This window comes from Primulina tabacum, unplaced genomic scaffold (genome assembly GCF_025594145.1).
Source record: "Primulina tabacum isolate GXHZ01 unplaced genomic scaffold, ASM2559414v2 Contig830, whole genome shotgun sequence".
NCBI lineage: Eukaryota > Viridiplantae > Streptophyta > Magnoliopsida > Lamiales > Gesneriaceae > Primulina > Primulina tabacum.
Genome location: NW_027459933.1, coordinates 24,059 through 34,058, shown reverse-complemented (window position 1 = coordinate 34,058; position 10,000 = coordinate 24,059). Strand labels below are relative to the sequence as shown.

General features: G+C 30.3%; 2 non-coding genes across 2 annotated transcripts; one reads left to right on the top strand and one right to left on the bottom strand.

Moving 5' to 3' along the window:
* Positions 1-3,071: 3,071 nt before the first annotated feature.
* TRNAS-GCU (transfer RNA serine (anticodon GCU)) lies at positions 3,072-3,159 on the bottom strand. The gene has a single exon. It is a non-coding gene; the product is annotated as a tRNA-Ser (tRNA).
* A 3,132-nt stretch (positions 3,160-6,291) lies between these two features.
* Positions 6,292-6,379, top strand: TRNAS-GCU (transfer RNA serine (anticodon GCU)). The gene has a single exon. It is a non-coding gene; the product is annotated as a tRNA-Ser (tRNA).
* Positions 6,380-10,000: the final 3,621 nt, after the last annotated feature.

Here is a 10,000-nt window from a genome sequence, read left to right as displayed (position 1 = left end):
GAGAAAAAATGATTTGATTCGAATGAACCTAGAAAATCAATTAGACTTTAATTTCATTCGTTTTTTGTCCTTCCTGAAAATTTAAAAGAAACCATTCGTACTCATAACTCAAGTTGAATAACTCTCAAATAGCTCAAAAGTAAATTCTTCTCTTTAGTCAATTTCATTTATTGAGTTGTCTTTACCCGCTTTTTTGTCTCGTTTAAAATTAGATTTGGATGATCCAGTTATTGAGACTATCGAGACAATTAAAATGGGTTTACTTGTTCTTGGATCCTTTAATCTTTATTTTAAATCATTGGGTTTAGACATTCCTTCGGTGCTTCTTAATACTTTCAAAATGGCAGCAACATACCTTTTCATTTGAATTGGAAATATTTGAAATTTGATTTCTTTCTATCAAAGAATCCGATGGACAGTTGATTCCCGCGTAATACACTTTGAATCGAAAAAGTTTGATCAATTACAACAAGTTTCCAATTTAAAAACAAAACTTGTTGAAATTGGATTGGATCCTTTTGATTTCTATATTATTATTATATATAGAAGATACGTTTACGAAGTTGTTCCAATTGATTGATTGGCATTAACCCTAGATCCTTGCCCCCCAGAAATGAATTAATCCTTTCGACTTTTCGACTCGAGCTCCATCGTAGACTATTTACAACCCAACAAAAAAACAAAGGATTCAGGTGTAACAGAACAAACGATGTCGAGCCAAGAGCATCTTCATTCCTCGATAAATAGAAAATAAGATGGTGGATCTAAAAATCCACAACGGATCGTGTCCTTCAAGTCGCACGTTGCTTTCTACCACATCGTTTCAAACGAAGTTTTACCATCACATTCCTCTAATTTGGAACCAGTATGGAATTGATTCAATTATGGAATCATGAATAGTCATTGGTTCAGTTGTACATAAACATCGTAATCTAGACTTTTTATATTCTTATTTTAAAATAAGAATATGATGTGATATCTGTATGTGGAACGATTTTTATGAAAAAGTTTTAGCAAGACAATATCTTTAACATCCATAAATCTATTTTAACATACATTTTAACATACATAATCTATATAATACAAAATAATAGAAAGTATATAATTATAACTATATATAAACGAATTACTTATTGACTCTGCATCTTCAAGTGACTAAATAGGATAGATTATCCTATTTCCTACTTTTTCAATACCAAAGATTCAACTGACAAGAAATCATTAATATTAATAAAGTATTTATAAAAAAAAATATCTATAATTGAAAAAGTTTCCTATTTAGAAATACTATCTTTTTTGAAGTAAATTCGCCAATAAGCAGCATGTTTAATCCGATAAGTCTTTCCTTGACTCATCACTGATTTAATTTTAAAATAGATAAATAGATCAAAGATAAAGAAGAAATAATCCAATTTTTTTTCGCAAGTGGATCAAAAAATGATATAAGTAAAGATTTGAATCTTTATTCTTTTCATCTGATTACGAAAAGAAAAATATAAAAATTATTTGCATTGAAATAGAACGATACATACATACCATATAAGTTAAATATTTCCTCATTTTAACTGTTTATATTTATATGTATTTTGTTTAACATAGGGATAGGGTTGAGTAATATTTCAATAATAAAATCTTGTCATAAAGTGAATAAAAAGAATAAGATAAACCATCCCTGCCTCAATCGTTCCATAGATTTCCAATTTTTCATTAGAGTCAACCACGAAAGACCTAAAAAAATGAAATAGAAAAAGATACATTGGCTCCAAAAAATATGTTATAAAACATATGTTATGGAACTTGATCATTTGTTAATGAGATTCGAACAGATATTTAAATTAATACTAATTTACTCCTGACCACTCCATTATCTATAGCAATAATAGGAATACTATAGCAATAGCATAAAAACCCTCTGGGGCGGAAGGATTCGAACCTCCGAATAGCGGGACCAAAACCCGTTGCCTTACCACTTGGCCACGCCCCATTTCCATTTATAATCTAAACTAAGAAAGAATAAAATTGGTATTGGTTGTTTGTCAACTCCAGTCCAAATATATATATATATCTATAGGGTAGTAGGATGTTGATACATATAGATATAGAATTCAACTCAATTTATTGATCATTACATAGAATTCAAGTAAGATATTGTATGAAAGTATGATTTCTTCTATTCTCCTTTAAGTTGAGAATTGGAGGATTTTGTAATTGGGTGGCTTAAAAAAGAAGAAGGATTTTTTGTCTACCGTAACTGACTTTCTTCCTTTTTCCTTATATCAAAAACCCAACCAAAATGTAATTATCTCCAAGAACACAAAAATGTCTGTTATGCTTAATATCATTAGTTTAATCTGTATTTATATTAATTCTTCCCTTTCTTCGAGTAGTTTTTTCTTCGGAAAATTGCCCGAAGCCTATGCTTTTTTGAATCCAATCGTAGATGTTATGCCAGTTATACCTCTGTTTTTTTTTCTTTTAGCTTTTGTTTGGCAAGCTGCTGTAAGTTTTCGATGAAATCCTTAATAATAATAATATCCTATAAGTTTTAGAATATGAACCCTCGATTCGTACATTGAGCTAGTGGCTGGCTTACCAACCATTTCTTCTCTTCATTTTTTGACCCCTTGTTGCAGCAAAAGACCCTAACCCTATTAGGGTCTACCACAATATCTAATTTCGATATGAAAGATATTTTTGTTAATGAAAAAAAAAATGCATTTTTTTTGTAACAATTAATTTCTATTTCTAGAAAAAAAAAAAGAGGTGTCAAAATAGGATATGTGGTAGAAAAATGGAAGATCTATTCTCTTTTTTTTTTCCAAAAAATCATTTGGAGATTGTGTAATGCTTACTCTGAAACTCTTCGTTTATACCGTAGTGATATTTTTTGTTTCTCTCTTTATCTTTGGATTCCTATCTAATGATCCGGGACGTAATCCTGGACGTGAAGAATAAGATCCTAAGGGTTTTCTTTGATTAATTTTCAAATCTTCTTAGGATTTTATCTATATTCTACACGTTTAACTAAGATTTGAAAAATTTGAAAAAATCAATCAAGTCATCAACGGAAACGGAAAGAGAGGGATTCGAACCCTCGGTACGAATAACTCATACAACGGATTAGCAATCCGACGCTTTAGTCCACTCAGCCATCTCTCCCAATTGAAAAAGCTAATTACTACATTACCCATAATGTCAGGAGTCTTTTTTTTTCTCTCTCTTCTTTGCTCTATTATATTATTATATAATGTATATGTAGAGAGATCGACAAATCAGGAATTTCCTTTATCGAAAGGGAAGGGCTGGAAAGTGCCAACAACCTAAATAAAGAAAAATAAAGACGACCTCTTTGTTTTGTGTTGATTTTGTTCGAAAATCCCTTCTTATTCTGATGGCCTGGCCTGGTCAGTACCTAGCCGGGCCTTTTTTTGGTCCAACGAATTATAGATAATTAATGATTTATATGATTTGAAAACAAAAATACTTTTGCTTTTCTATAATATTATATTTATATTATAATTTAATATAAATATAATTTTTAAATTAAAAAATTATTGTTTTAATCAATTAAATATCTTATCTTCAAACAACAACAAAAATAAGAAAGACTTTTTTATTTACATTCGTTCTTGTTTTATATTTTATTTTCCCAACTAAAAACTCTCGATTCTTCCACAATGCATTGTTGTGTTCTGATTTTAGTTTTTTTTTATCTATATCTATCAAAACTTGTTCACCAAAAGAGAAAACTTTAGTCATTTAATTTAAATTAAATGAAACTTCTTTTCCGACTCTCATTAAATTTTGATCTCCCCACGAAAAACGCTTATTTTGATTATTCTTTAATAATCCTATCTTAATCATGCTCAATTCTCTTGTTCGACAAAAAGTACATTTGTATATAATAATCATATTGTAGCGGGTATAGTTTAGTGGTAAAAGTGTGATTCGTTCTATTAACCCTTTAATAGTTAAAGGTTCTTTCGGTTTTATTCATATTCCGATTAAAAACTTTATTTCTTCAAATTCAAAGGATTTAATCCTTTACCTCTCAAATGAGCAATTCGAGAAAAAAAACTACACATTCTCGTGATTTCTATCCCCGAGTCACTTATAAATTTCAAAGTTGGATTATGAAATTGCGAAACAGAATTTGAATTGGATAAAGACTTCCAAATGAATAAGTATGAGTAAAGGATCCATGGGTGAAGATAGAAAGTCAATTTCTAATCGTAACTAAACCTTCCTTCGATTTTCTTTTCAATTTCTAAAGAAATAAATTGAAGCAAAATAGCTATTCAACGACGACTTTGGTTTACTAGAGACATCGACATATTGTTTTAGCTCGTTGGAAACAAAACCCTTTTCCTGAGGATCCTCTCAAATAGAAATAGAGAACGAAGTAACTAGAAAGATTGTTAAAATGACCTTCTTCTAGAAGGATCATCTAGAAAGCAATTCGTTTTGTTTATATTTAAACAAAAAAGCTGACATAGGTGTTATGGGTAGAATTTTGTTCATTTTGAACACATCTTAGATCTACGAATTGACTCATCTTCCATAAAGGAGCCGAATGAAACCAAAGTATCATGTTCGGTTTGAATTAGAGACCTGAATCGACGTCGACTATAACCCCTAGCCTTCCAAGCTAACGATGCAGGTTCGATTCCTGCTACCCGCTTATTTCCCTTATTCTAAATTCTATAGAATCTATTCTATTATATATTAATAATAGAATTCTATTAGAATATTTAGAATAAAGGGAAATAAGCGGGTAGCAGGAATCGAACCTGCATCGTTAGCTTGGAAGGCTAGGGGTTTAGTCGACGTCGATTCAGTCTCATATTCAAAACCGAACATATACTTTGGTTTCATTCGGCTCCTTTATGGAAGATGAGTCAATTCGTAGATCTAAGATGTGTTCAAAATGAACAAAATTCTACCCATAACACCTATGTCAGCTTTTTTGTTTAAATATAAACAAAACGAATTGCTTTCTAGATGATCCTTCTAGAAGAAGGTCATTTTAACAATCTTTCTAGTTACTTCGTTCTCTATTTCTATTTGAGAGGATCCTCAGGAAAAGGGTTTTGTTTCCAACGAGCTAAAACAATATGTCGATGTCTCTAGTAAACCAAAGTCGTCGTTGAATAGCTATTTTGCTTCAATTTATTTCTTTAGAAATTGAAAAGAAAATCGAAGGAAGGTTTAGTTACGATTAGAAATTGACTTTCTATCTTCACCCATGGATCCTTTACTCATACTTATTCATTTGGAAGTCTTTATCCAATTCAAATTCTGTTTCGCAATTTCATAATCCAACTTTGAAATTTATAAGTGACTCGGGGATAGAAATCACGAGAATGTGTAGTTTTTTTTCTCGAATTGCTCATTTGAGAGGTAAAGGATTAAATCCTTTGAATTTGAAGAAATAAAGTTTTTAATCGGAATATGAATAAAACCGAAAGAACCTTTAACTATTAAAGGGTTAATAGAACGAATCACACTTTTACCACTAAACTATACCCGCTACAATATGATTATTATATACAAATGTACTTTTTGTCGAACAAGAGAATTGAGCATGATTAAGATAGGATTATTAAAGAATAATCAAAATAAGCGTTTTTCGTGGGGAGATCAAAATTTAATGAGAGTCGGAAAAGAAGTTTCATTTAATTTAAATTAAATGACTAAAGTTTTCTCTTTTGGTGAACAAGTTTTGATAGATATAGATAAAAAAAAACTAAAATCAGAACACAACAATGCATTGTGGAAGAATCGAGAGTTTTTAGTTGGGAAAATAAAATATAAAACAAGAACGAATGTAAATAAAAAAGTCTTTCTTATTTTTGTTGTTGTTTGAAGATAAGATATTTAATTGATTAAAACAATAATTTTTTAATTTAAAAATTATATTTATATTAAATTATAATATAAATATAATATTATAGAAAAGCAAAAGTATTTTTGTTTTCAAATCATATAAATCATTAATTATCTATAATTCGTTGGACCAAAAAAAGGCCCGGCTAGGTACTGACCAGGCCAGGCCATCAGAATAAGAAGGGATTTTCGAACAAAATCAACACAAAACAAAGAGGTCGTCTTTATTTTTCTTTATTTAGGTTGTTGGCACTTTCCAGCCCTTCCCTTTCGATAAAGGAAATTCCTGATTTGTCGATCTCTCTACATATACATTATATATAATAATATAATAGAGCAAAGAAGAGAGAGAAAAAAAAAGACTCCTGACATTATGGGTAATGTAGTAATTAGCTTTTTCAATTGGGAGAGATGGCTGAGTGGACTAAAGCGTCGGATTGCTAATCCGTTGTATGAGTTATTCGTACCGAGGGTTCGAATCCCTCTCTTTCCGTTTCCGTTGATGACTTGATTGATTTTTTCAAATTTTTCAAATCTTAGTTAAACGTGTAGAATATAGATAAAATCCTAAGAAGATTTGAAAATTAATCAAAGAAAACCCTTAGGATCTTATTCTTCACGTCCAGGATTACGTCCCGGATCATTAGATAGGAATCCAAAGATAAAGAGAGAAACAAAAAATATCACTACGGTATAAACGAAGAGTTTCAGAGTAAGCATTACACAATCTCCAAATGATTTTTTGGAAAAAAAAAAGAGAATAGATCTTCCATTTTTCTACCACATATCCTATTTTGACACCTCTTTTTTTTTTTCTAGAAATAGAAATTAATTGTTACAAAAAAAATGCATTTTTTTTTTCATTAACAAAAATATCTTTCATATCGAAATTAGATATTGTGGTAGACCCTAATAGGGTTAGGGTCTTTTGCTGCAACAAGGGGTCAAAAAATGAAGAGAAGAAATGGTTGGTAAGCCAGCCACTAGCTCAATGTACGAATCGAGGGTTCATATTCTAAAACTTATAGGATATTATTATTATTAAGGATTTCATCGAAAACTTACAGCAGCTTGCCAAACAAAAGCTAAAAGAAAAAAAAACAGAGGTATAACTGGCATAACATCTACGATTGGATTCAAAAAAGCATAGGCTTCGGGCAATTTTCCGAAGAAAAAACTACTCGAAGAAAGGGAAGAATTAATATAAATACAGATTAAACTAATGATATTAAGCATAACAGACATTTTTGTGTTCTTGGAGATAATTACATTTTGGTTGGGTTTTTGATATAAGGAAAAAGGAAGAAAGTCAGTTACGGTAGACAAAAAATCCTTCTTCTTTTTTAAGCCACCCAATTACAAAATCCTCCAATTCTCAACTTAAAGGAGAATAGAAGAAATCATACTTTCATACAATATCTTACTTGAATTCTATGTAATGATCAATAAATTGAGTTGAATTCTATATCTATATGTATCAACATCCTACTACCCTATAGATATATATATATTTGGACTGGAGTTGACAAACAACCAATACCAATTTTATTCTTTCTTAGTTTAGATTATAAATGGAAATGGGGCGTGGCCAAGTGGTAAGGCAACGGGTTTTGGTCCCGCTATTCGGAGGTTCGAATCCTTCCGCCCCAGAGGGTTTTTATGCTATTGCTATAGTATTCCTATTATTGCTATAGATAATGGAGTGGTCAGGAGTAAATTAGTATTAATTTAAATATCTGTTCGAATCTCATTAACAAATGATCAAGTTCCATAACATATGTTTTATAACATATTTTTTGGAGCCAATGTATCTTTTTCTATTTCATTTTTTTAGGTCTTTCGTGGTTGACTCTAATGAAAAATTGGAAATCTATGGAACGATTGAGGCAGGGATGGTTTATCTTATTCTTTTTATTCACTTTATGACAAGATTTTATTATTGAAATATTACTCAACCCTATCCCTATGTTAAACAAAATACATATAAATATAAACAGTTAAAATGAGGAAATATTTAACTTATATGGTATGTATGTATCGTTCTATTTCAATGCAAATAATTTTTATATTTTTCTTTTCGTAATCAGATGAAAAGAATAAAGATTCAAATCTTTACTTATATCATTTTTTGATCCACTTGCGAAAAAAAATTGGATTATTTCTTCTTTATCTTTGATCTATTTATCTATTTTAAAATTAAATCAGTGATGAGTCAAGGAAAGACTTATCGGATTAAACATGCTGCTTATTGGCGAATTTACTTCAAAAAAGATAGTATTTCTAAATAGGAAACTTTTTCAATTATAGATATTTTTTTTTATAAATACTTTATTAATATTAATGATTTCTTGTCAGTTGAATCTTTGGTATTGAAAAAGTAGGAAATAGGATAATCTATCCTATTTAGTCACTTGAAGATGCAGAGTCAATAAGTAATTCGTTTATATATAGTTATAATTATATACTTTCTATTATTTTGTATTATATAGATTATGTATGTTAAAATGTATGTTAAAATAGATTTATGGATGTTAAAGATATTGTCTTGCTAAAACTTTTTCATAAAAATCGTTCCACATACAGATATCACATCATATTCTTATTTTAAAATAAGAATATAAAAAGTCTAGATTACGATGTTTATGTACAACTGAACCAATGACTATTCATGATTCCATAATTGAATCAATTCCATACTGGTTCCAAATTAGAGGAATGTGATGGTAAAACTTCGTTTGAAACGATGTGGTAGAAAGCAACGTGCGACTTGAAGGACACGATCCGTTGTGGATTTTTAGATCCACCATCTTATTTTCTATTTATCGAGGAATGAAGATGCTCTTGGCTCGACATCGTTTGTTCTGTTACACCTGAATCCTTTGTTTTTTTGTTGGGTTGTAAATAGTCTACGATGGAGCTCGAGTCGAAAAGTCGAAAGGATTAATTCATTTCTGGGGGGCAAGGATCTAGGGTTAATGCCAATCAATCAATTGGAACAACTTCGTAAACGTATCTTCTATATATAATAATAATATAGAAATCAAAAGGATCCAATCCAATTTCAACAAGTTTTGTTTTTAAATTGGAAACTTGTTGTAATTGATCAAACTTTTTCGATTCAAAGTGTATTACGCGGGAATCAACTGTCCATCGGATTCTTTGATAGAAAGAAATCAAATTTCAAATATTTCCAATTCAAATGAAAAGGTATGTTGCTGCCATTTTGAAAGTATTAAGAAGCACCGAAGGAATGTCTAAACCCAATGATTTAAAATAAAGATTAAAGGATCCAAGAACAAGTAAACCCATTTTAATTGTCTCGATAGTCTCAATAACTGGATCATCCAAATCTAATTTTAAACGAGACAAAAAAGCGGGTAAAGACAACTCAATAAATGAAATTGACTAAAGAGAAGAATTTACTTTTGAGCTATTTGAGAGTTATTCAACTTGAGTTATGAGTACGAATGGTTTCTTTTAAATTTTCAGGAAGGACAAAAAACGAATGAAATTAAAGTCTAATTGATTTTCTAGGTTCATTCGAATCAAATCATTTTTTCTCGAGCCGTACGAGGATAAAACTTCCTATACGGTTCTAGGGGGGGTATTGTTCATCTACATCTATCCCAATGAGCCGTCTATCGAATCGTTGCAATTGATGTTCGATCCCGAAGAGAAGGAAAAGATCTTAGAAAAGTGGGGTTTTATGATCCAATGAAGAATCAAACTTATTTAAATGTTCCTGCTATTCTATACTTCCTTGAAAGGGGTGCTCAACCTACAGGAACTGTTCAGAATCTTTTAAAGAAAGCAGAAGTTTTTAAATAACTTCCGTCTAATTAAACAAAATTCTTTTAAATTTAAAGAAATACCAAGGGGGGGTAGCGACTTATATATAACTTTGTATAATTTTTCTTTACTAGTTTTCCCCCCTTCTTGCTCGATTCGTATCTATTTATCATTCCTTCCGTCGAATCCGATGGTGGTGGTCTAGAACGACAAAACGTTAGTTTATTGATTAAAAAATAAAAAATTCGGGCATTTCCTTCAATTGTGTGATTTTCATTACAATTTTACTAACCAATAAGGAATCAAGCCTGCTTATTCCACTTAG